Source organism: Pelodiscus sinensis, chromosome 20 (genome assembly GCF_049634645.1).
Source record: "Pelodiscus sinensis isolate JC-2024 chromosome 20, ASM4963464v1, whole genome shotgun sequence".
Taxonomy (NCBI): Eukaryota; Metazoa; Chordata; order Testudines; family Trionychidae; genus Pelodiscus; species Pelodiscus sinensis.
The window spans coordinates 30,254,363-30,263,185 of NC_134730.1; the positions used below are offsets into that span (position 1 = coordinate 30,254,363).

General features: G+C 49.0%; 1 long non-coding RNA gene across 1 annotated transcript; it reads left to right on the top strand.

Moving 5' to 3' along the window:
* The first annotated feature begins 5,440 nt into the window (after nucleotides 1–5,440).
* Nucleotides 5,441–8,782, top strand: LOC142819159 (uncharacterized). Its single transcript, XR_012896944.1, has 3 exons — nucleotides 5,441–5,935; nucleotides 6,326–6,449; nucleotides 8,514–8,782. It is a non-coding gene; the product is annotated as an uncharacterized LOC142819159 (long non-coding RNA).
* Nucleotides 8,783–8,823: the final 41 nt, after the last annotated feature.

The following is an 8,823-nucleotide window of genomic DNA, read 5'->3' on the forward strand; positions in this document are numbered from 1 at the left end:
ATCAAAAAGACCAAGGTGCTCCATCAATCCTTGCTGACGAGACAATCTCATGTACCATCTATTAAAGTCAACAGAGAACTGCTGGAAAACATGGAGCATTTCCCATACCTTGGAAGTCATCTCTCCACCAAAGTCGACATTGACACAGAAATCCGTCAACACCTGAACTGTGCAAGCTCTGCTTTTGCCCACCTGAGATGAAGGGTCTTTGAGAACCAGGACATCAGTGCCAAGACAAAGCTCCTTGTGTACCGCGCAGTGGTTGTTCCAGCACTGCTGTACGCATGTGAAACCTGGACAACATATAAGCATCACTTGAAGGTACTTCAACAATATCATCAACACTGCCTCAGGAGAATCCTAAATATCCCCTGGGAGCACAGGCACACAAACACTAGCATCCTGGAAGAGTCAAACATGACCAGCATTGAAGCTATCATCATCATCTACCAACAACTTCGCTACACTGGTCACGTGGTCTGGATGCCTGATCAGCACCTCCCAAAACAGATTCTGTTTTCTGAGCTGAAGGAAGGACGGAGGAGCATTGTGGGCCAGAGGAAGTGATTTAAGGACATGTGAAAGGCAAACATGAAAAAAGTGCGGCATCAGTGTCAACACTTGGGAGAACTTTGCCCAGGACCATCCTCAATGGAGATCGGTAATCCATGAGGGGGTGTTGCAATTTGAGAGGTCCCGTAGCAGTGCAGACGAGGAGAGGAGAAAAGAGCGGCAAAAAGTACCCTGCGTCCCTCCAGTAGCCACCAGCACTTGCCTCTTCTGCGATAAGACTTGCGGCTCCAGAATTGGGCTGGTCAGCCATCAATGGATCCACAAATACGAGGGTGACAGAAAGGCATGCTACTCATTTTCAAGTGACCACTGAGGAGGATGTTTGATAATGCCAGAGTCACAGAGTTGCTGACATAGTCTGTGCCTTGGTACTCAGGCAATCTTCTAGATTCTCTGGGCCCTGGTCATTGAGTGTCTTAGTGAAAATAATTTAGACCATTCAGTATTCTACAGGAAGCTAGCCCAGACAGTGGGGGACAGGTGTGATATGTGTGCAGTAGCTAGTGTTGTTGAGAAGATGATCTGCAGTGTTCTGTGCTAGTTGGCATTTCCTCGCATGGAAAGGAAGCCTGCAGTCTACACACAGCTTCAGATGGGAGGTGACAAAGGCATGAATAATTGAGACCATGTTATCTGCCAGGACAGGATGGAGTCTTCACCCATATGCTGCTAGGTGAGAGCTTAGCATCAATGAGGAATCCAGGAGCAGTACTATATTATGAACTAACTAATTGTGGATGTGAAGCTTCAACCAAAAGCAACTCCATAATGGCAGTAAGCTCTTCAAAATGCTTCCACCCACCAGCATCAGCTCTGTCTTGCTCAGATTCAGCTTCAAGCAGCAGTTCAATAGCCATTCGCTGATCTTGTGCAAGCACTGGGCCCTCTTTGTGGTAATGGTGTGGTTGAATGTGGTGACAGATAGGCAGAGCTGTGTTATCTATATGTTGCAGGAACTTGAATCCATGTGGGTCTGTCCAGTTCACCTAAGGGCTGCATGTTTATAGAACAGAACCAAAGAGAGACATGACCTTGTGGGATTCTATAGCGAGGGAAGCAGTTTGCCATCCCTATTCATTTGGGCTGTGTCTACACTGGCATGAATTTCCAGAACTGCTTAAAACGGAATACCATTCCATTTTAAGTTTTTCCGGAAAAGGAGCGTCTACATTGGCAGGCTGCTTTTCCGGAAAAGCCCTTTTTCCGGAAAAGCATCTGTGGCCAATGTAGACGCGCTTTTCCGGAAAAGAGCTCCAATCGTCATTTTCGTGATCGGGGCTTTTTTCCGGAAAAGACTACTGGGCTGTCTGCACTGGCCCTTTTCCGGAACAGTGTTCCGGAATAAGGACTTATGCCCGAGCGGGAGCAGCGTAGCTTTTCCGGAATAGTGGCTGATTTTGTACAGTAGAGCGTCGTTGCTTTTCCAGAAATTCAAGGGCCAGTGTAGACAGCTCGCAGCTTATTCCGGAAAAGCGGCTGATTTTCCGGAATAAGTGACCCAATGTAGACACAGCCTTGGTGTATTCTTACACTGAAATGGCTTAAGCCCTTCCTGGATCAGCCTGAACTACCACACTCCCAGGCAATGTTCCCTCTGATCTTTTCTATCCACATGCAGATAATTTTTATATGCACCGAGGCATGTACAGCTGTGCACTACCAGTAGAAACACTGGCTACCTGCTGTGGGTGCTCTGCTTATCAGCTGGATGGCATTTGAATCTCTCCTGAGTGGCCACACAAGTGCACAGCTTACAGGAACACTGCTCCCAGGCAAGACAGGAATATTTCATGGTAACCAACATAAAATGCTGCAGACTGATTTTCCATGGGTCAGAGGCCCGACCCAAAAAGGGTTCCCCATCCCTGCCTTAAGCCTAGCCTTTTCCTAGCATCTCTGTGAGCTTGTGCAGGAGAAAGAGATTGGATAGCGAACAAACATTAGGCTGGCCAGCATCAGTATATCAAGGGGAGGATTCTGCAGTGTTGGTTTGGAGAATTGTGTGTTTGAAAAAGAAAGGGAAGATCTGAATGAGGTATTGGCTGTTTTAGTCAGGTGTTGCACTGACGGCTTGTAACTGTCACAAGTCAGCAACTCATGGGTCAGGTTTGATTCCACATCAGGTAATGCAATGTATCCTCAGGTCAGATTGGGGAAACTGAAGGAGGAGTCCCACAGGAACCTTAATCTTTTTTATGGGAGGAGAAGTCCTGAAAGAAGGGGCAGCTACTCACCTGGTGCAGTAACGTCTGTTCTTCGAGATGTGTGTCCCCGGGGGTGCTCCACTGAAGGTGTTGGGCTTGTCCCGGCACTGCAGGTTGGAGATTTTTCACCAGCAGTAGCTCCGCCAGACCGCGCATGTGCGTTTGCTGCCTCGCGCTATTTGTGCCTTTTTGTGGAGCGCGGTCCGGCTCTGCCAGTTCCTCTTAAGCCGGGAGCATCTGAAAGCGATAAAGACACTAGCTCCAAAGCAGGGAGGAGGGCGGGTCGTAGAGCACCCCCGGGGACACACATCTTGAAGAACAGACATTACGGCACCAGGTGAGTAACTTCCTCTTCTTTGTTGAGTAGTGTCCCCATGGGTGCTCTATTGATGGTGAGTGGATATCAGTGGTCCTGTGCTAGTGATGTGCTTCCAACTCATGGCCTCATTGCTGTGGATAGGACTGCCTGGGCCACTGCAGAATCGTTTCTCAGTATATTCGCAAGGGTGTAATGCCTGGCGAAGGTCAGGGTAGAGGACCAGGTTGCTGCACGGCATATGTCTTGTAATGGTATGCCCTTAAGAAAGGCTGTGGAGGTCGCCATTGCTCTAGCGGAATGGGCCCTCGGTCTGTGCGGTAACATTCTATTGCGCAAGGAATAGCATCGCGTGATGCAAGATACAATAAGGTTAGAAAGGCGCTGCATGGAGAGCTGTTGGCCTTTTGAACGTTCCGCTATGGATAACAGAAGATGCTGTGATTTTTGGAAGACGCGTGTTCTTTCAAGGTAAAATGCAAGCGCTCGTCTGATGTCCAGCATATGTAAGTGGGTTTCTTCCACGGTGGAATGCGGTTTCGGATAGAAAGTTGGGAGGCTTATGGGTTCATTTATATGAAAGACCAAGTTCACCTTCGGTAAAAAGGTGGGGAGGACGCGGAGCATTACTCTGTGCTCAGTGAATAATGTGTATGGAGGATCCACAGAAAGTGCTGCTAGCTCACCCACCCTTTGTGCCGAGGTTATGGCAAGCAAGAACTCCACCTTTATACTGAGCGTGTGGAGATCACATGTCACGAGTGGCTTGAAAGGGGGGGGCGAGTCAAAGTGTCCAGGACCAGACCTAGGTCTTACGGCTCCAGAAGAACCCTGTGAGGAGGTATAGGTTTCCCAAGACCCTTTAAAAATCTTTTGGTTAATGGGTGAGCGAATATTGAGTGGTTGTCGATGGGCAGTTGAAAGGCCGAGATTGCCTCCAAGTGGATCTTGAGGGAAGATATCGCCAGGCTTGCCATCTTTAGCTGTAGAATATAATCAAGTATTTGCTGAATAGGCAGCGAAAGAGGATTGAGGCCCCTCACTGAACACCATGACTGGAACTGATGCCAGTTGTGAAGATAAGTCGTTCGTGTGGTGTGGCGTCTGCTGTGTATGAAAACATGCTTTACAGCCTGGGAACAAATCATTTCCAAACTTTGGAGCCAACTAGGAGCCATGCGGTGAGGTGCAGGTGATGGATATGTGAGTGGATTACTGTACCCCGCTGTTGAGACAGTAAATTGTATAGATTCAGTAGTTCTAGTAGTTGTGACATGGACATTCATGATAGCAGCGGTAGCCACATCTGTCGGGGCCAAAATGGCACTATCAATATCGCTGTGGCACTGTCCATCGCTATTTTCTCCAGTACTCTCGGGATCAGTGGAAGCGGAGGAAAGACGTACAGCAGATGGTGATGACTTCAGTCAAGTAGAAAAGCATCCTCTTGGGAAGCTGCACCGATGCTGACCCGTGAGCAATAATGATGACACTTCTTGTTGCGGTGGGTGGTGAAGAGGTTTGTACTGGGGTATCTCCAATGTTGGAAGAGGTCATAGGCGACCTCGTTGTGCAGTTCCCATTCGTGTTGTGGGAGGAATTGTCTGCTGAGGATATCGGCAATGATGTTGTCCTTGCCGGGGAGGTACATCGTGGTAAGGGTGATCCCGTATCAGATAGCTCAGTTCCACAACTGGATGGATTTTGCGCAGAGGGATCGAGACCGAGCATTGCCTTGCCGGTTGATATAATAAACAGTGCATATGTTGTCCGTGAGGACCTGTACTGTGAGACCGCAGATTATGTGTAGAAATTATTTGCATGCGTTGAATACCGCTCGTAATTCGAGGAAGTTTATATGCTGTAGGGACTCCTGAGGTATCCACAGACCCTGAGCCCAATGATTTTGTAAGTGGGCTCTCCAGCCAAGTAAGGATGCATCTGTGGTGATTTGCATGGTGGGCTTCAGGCCATGGAAGGGAACACCCATTAGCATGTTTCTGGGATTGTTCCACCACATTAGTGAGTCCCTGACATGTTTTAGGATGGAGACTGCCTTGTGCTTGCTCTGGACACCTGGCGCAGACACTGTGAGTACCCAATGTTGAAGGCACCGTAGATGGAGTCTCGCGTAAGGCACTACGTAAGTGGTGGCAGCCATGTGCCCCATCAGCTGTAGGCAGGTAAGTATAGGGGTTTTGGGAGCAACCAATAAGGTATGAACAAGATCTTGGATGGTATGAAACCTGTTTAGGGGGTAAGTATGCTCTTGCAGTTATTGAATCCAGCCTCCCACCAATGAATTCCAGGGACTGATGTGGTGTTAGGGAAGATTTTGCGAGATTGACTATAAGCCCCAGGACTTCAAATGCTGCCTTTGTTGTGCTGACCACCGATGTAGCCTCCTCCAAGATGGGAGCCTTTAGTAGACAATCTTCTAAATAAGGGAATATTGTGATGTCGAGATGTCGAAGGTAGGCAGCCACGACCACCAGGGTCTTTGAAAATACTCTTTGCACCATTGAGAGCCTGAAAGGTAACACTCTGTATTAGTAGTGCTCTGTGCCCACTATGAATCGGAGGAACCGCCTGTGGTCTGGGTGTATTGTTACATGAAAGTAGGCATCCTGCAAGTTGAGGGACGTGAACGAATCCCCTTTGTTGAGAGCTGGGATGATTGATGCTAACATGACCATTTTGAATTTGTGTTTTCGAAGGTGGCGGTTAAGCCGGCACAGGTCCAGGATAGGCCACCAGCCTCCTGACTTCTTTTGAGTGAGGAAGTACTGAGAATAGAAACATTTCCTGGAATTGATCTGGTACCCTCTCCATTGTCCTGATGGTAAGGAAGGATGAGACCTCTTGTTGCAGAAGAGGCTCGTGAGAGGGGTCCCTGAAGAGGGACAGGGAAGGTGGGGCGGGAGGGGGCAGTGTAGTGAAAGGGATAGTGTAGCCCGATGTGACTATTTTTCGGACCCATTGATCAGTGGTTATGGTGAACCAATGCAGGTGATATGGCCTCAACCAGTGATGGAATAATTTCTTTGCATTGTGTGGTACCTCTGTTAACGGGATGGTGCACAGTCCCTCAACTGATGCATCAAACCTGCTGCTGGCCGTGTTGTTAATTGGGCACCTTGTTGGACTGCTGGCGACGTTTTTGTGGGCGTTGTCTCTGTCTTGGCTGTTCATATGGCCTGAAGCATAAGAGAACGGTCTCTGTTTTTTGTAGGGCGTGTATCTTCATCGATACGGCAGCATGTACATTCCCAACATTCTCAAGGTAGTGCGAGAGTCCTTGCCTGAGTGGAAGACCTGATCCGTATTTTGGGCGAAAAGCAACTCACGGTCGAAAGGTACGTCCTCTACCTTCGATTGTAGGTCTTTCGGAACTGCTGCTAACTGAAGCCAGGATGCGCGGCGCATGACCACTGATGTGGCTGTGTCAGCGATGTCAAGGGTGATCTGCAGCGCCGTACGAGCTGCTGCGTAGCCCTCTTGAACTACTGTTTTTAGGATGTGTCTCTTGGTGTCTGGTAAATGCTCTAATAGAGCGACTAGTTTTGTATAATTGTCGAAAACGTGGTTAGCAAGAAGAGCCGTGTAATTAGCCATACTTAACGTTGAGGTGGCAGACGAATACCCTTTTCTGCCCAAAATGTTCAGGCATTTGGTTTCCCTATCATTGGCGGCGTTTTTGCACTGTGGTATTTTTTATCTCTGTTGTGCAGTGTCCATAACGAGGGAACTAGGTTGGTGGTGCGTAAACAAAAACTCCGTCCCCTTAGAAGAAACGAAATACTTTTTATCTGACCATTTGTTAGTCGGTAGGGTGGAGATTGGAGTTTGCCAGATGTTGTTAGCGATTTTCAGTACGACCTCATTGAAGGGAAGTGCTAGCTTGGATTTCTGGGACGGCTGTAGGTTCCTTAGCAGGCAATGTTACTTTTGTTCCATGTCTGTGGTTTGCACCTCCTGAGACTGAGCGACTCTTTTAAAAAGCTCCTGGAATTGCTCATAGTCGTCTGTTGGAGAAGAGTCCCCTGTGAAAACTGCGTCATTGGGTGAAGATGACTGGTTGGTGGGAGAGTCTGAGTGCTGTTGTTTGTGATCCGAAGGCTTGTTGTCATCCTGCTCCTGGTGGCTACGGACTGAGGGCACATCACCTGTGGGCGTTGGTGGTACCGTGTGTGAAGGCGAGGTGTCCTGAGCAGGATGCTGCGGAGACACTGGACGCCTATAGCGAGGTGATCTCGAACTAGGGTATTCTCCGCTGTGCGAGTATGGGCGCTCACGATAATAGTGGCTGTAGTGCTGCCTGTGATGGTATGTGCCGGGGAATACCTCGGAGAATACCTGCTTGCACTTCCATAACGGTGGGAGTACACCGAAGGTGGTGGAGATCTCAGTGACGTTGACCTCACAGTGTAGTGAGATGGCGACCGGGAATAGTGGGCATGATAATATCATCGGGGAGATGGAGAATGACGTGGTGATCTGTGGTAGTATTCCCTGGATGAAACATAGTGTGATGCACGGTCCTGGCTCCCGGAGCGAGAAGAAGGCAAAGGAGGCTGGATCCAGGCTAGGGGAGGGTGTGCGAATGCGTCTGGACTTTCATTGTGCCTTTGTAGGTACTGGGGAGAGGAGCACAGGAAGCTGTTTGCAGAGGGCTGGCCAGTGCAGAGACATCATAGCCCGGTTCCGTTATATTGCTGGGTTGTGTCGGTGCCGTCGATGCCGCTGGTAACAGTGCCGGTGCTGTTGGCCCAATGTGTGCTGCTGCCGGAGGGGTCGGTGCTGAGACCGTTGGTACGGTCTTAGTGTGAGTCCTTGGGGCTGTTGCTGGTGCTGCCTCTGACCGCGGCACTGTATGGGATGTCGGTGGTGGGTCATTGGATAGGGCTAGGCTTGGAGCTGATGTGCTACGGCCCTTGTTTGTTTTGTCGACATCTTGACTCGGTGGCATACCCAAGGTGCCAGGTCTGTCTCCCACATTCACTCGTCTGGTAGGTGTGGAGGTCCTCTTATCCGAGGCAGTGGAGATAGGGCGAGGTTTGTGTGCCATAGGTGTCTTGTTAGCCAATGAGGCCGTGGTTGGTGGCTGTAAAGCTTCATTGACTCGCCTGGCTCGTGCGGTTAACTTAGTGCAGTGGGTGAACTTTTGAGGGATATGACCCTCTCTGCGGCACTTAATGCAGTGCGAATGTCCATCTGATGTGGTAGGGCTTTTTTTTTTTTTTTTTTGAGGTAGGGCTAATCTATTGAAGGACGTATAACTGGAAACAGGAACAAACAAAAATTCTTTTTTTTAAATTAGAAACTGAACTATAAGAACTATAATTAACTAGAACAGCTACTAACAACAACTAGACTAAACGAATGAACTAATTATTTCTGTTTTCCTTTTCTCCTCAAAGCGGAGAAGGAGCTCGTCCTGACTCCATCTGCAGCTGTGGACGGTTAGGAGGAACTGTCAGGGTCGAACTGCACTCCAGAAAAGGGCGCGAATGGCGCAAGACAGTACGCACGCATGCGTAGTCCGACGGGGCTACTGCTGGTGAAAAATCTCCAACCTGTGGTGCCGGGACGAGCCCAACACCTTCAGTGGAGCACCCACGGGGACACTACTCGATAAAGAACATCATCATTTCTCACTGAAGAGACCACTGATACGGGTAGCAGAGGATATGGGGCTCAAATCCCCAAGATGTATAGTGTCTACATGGA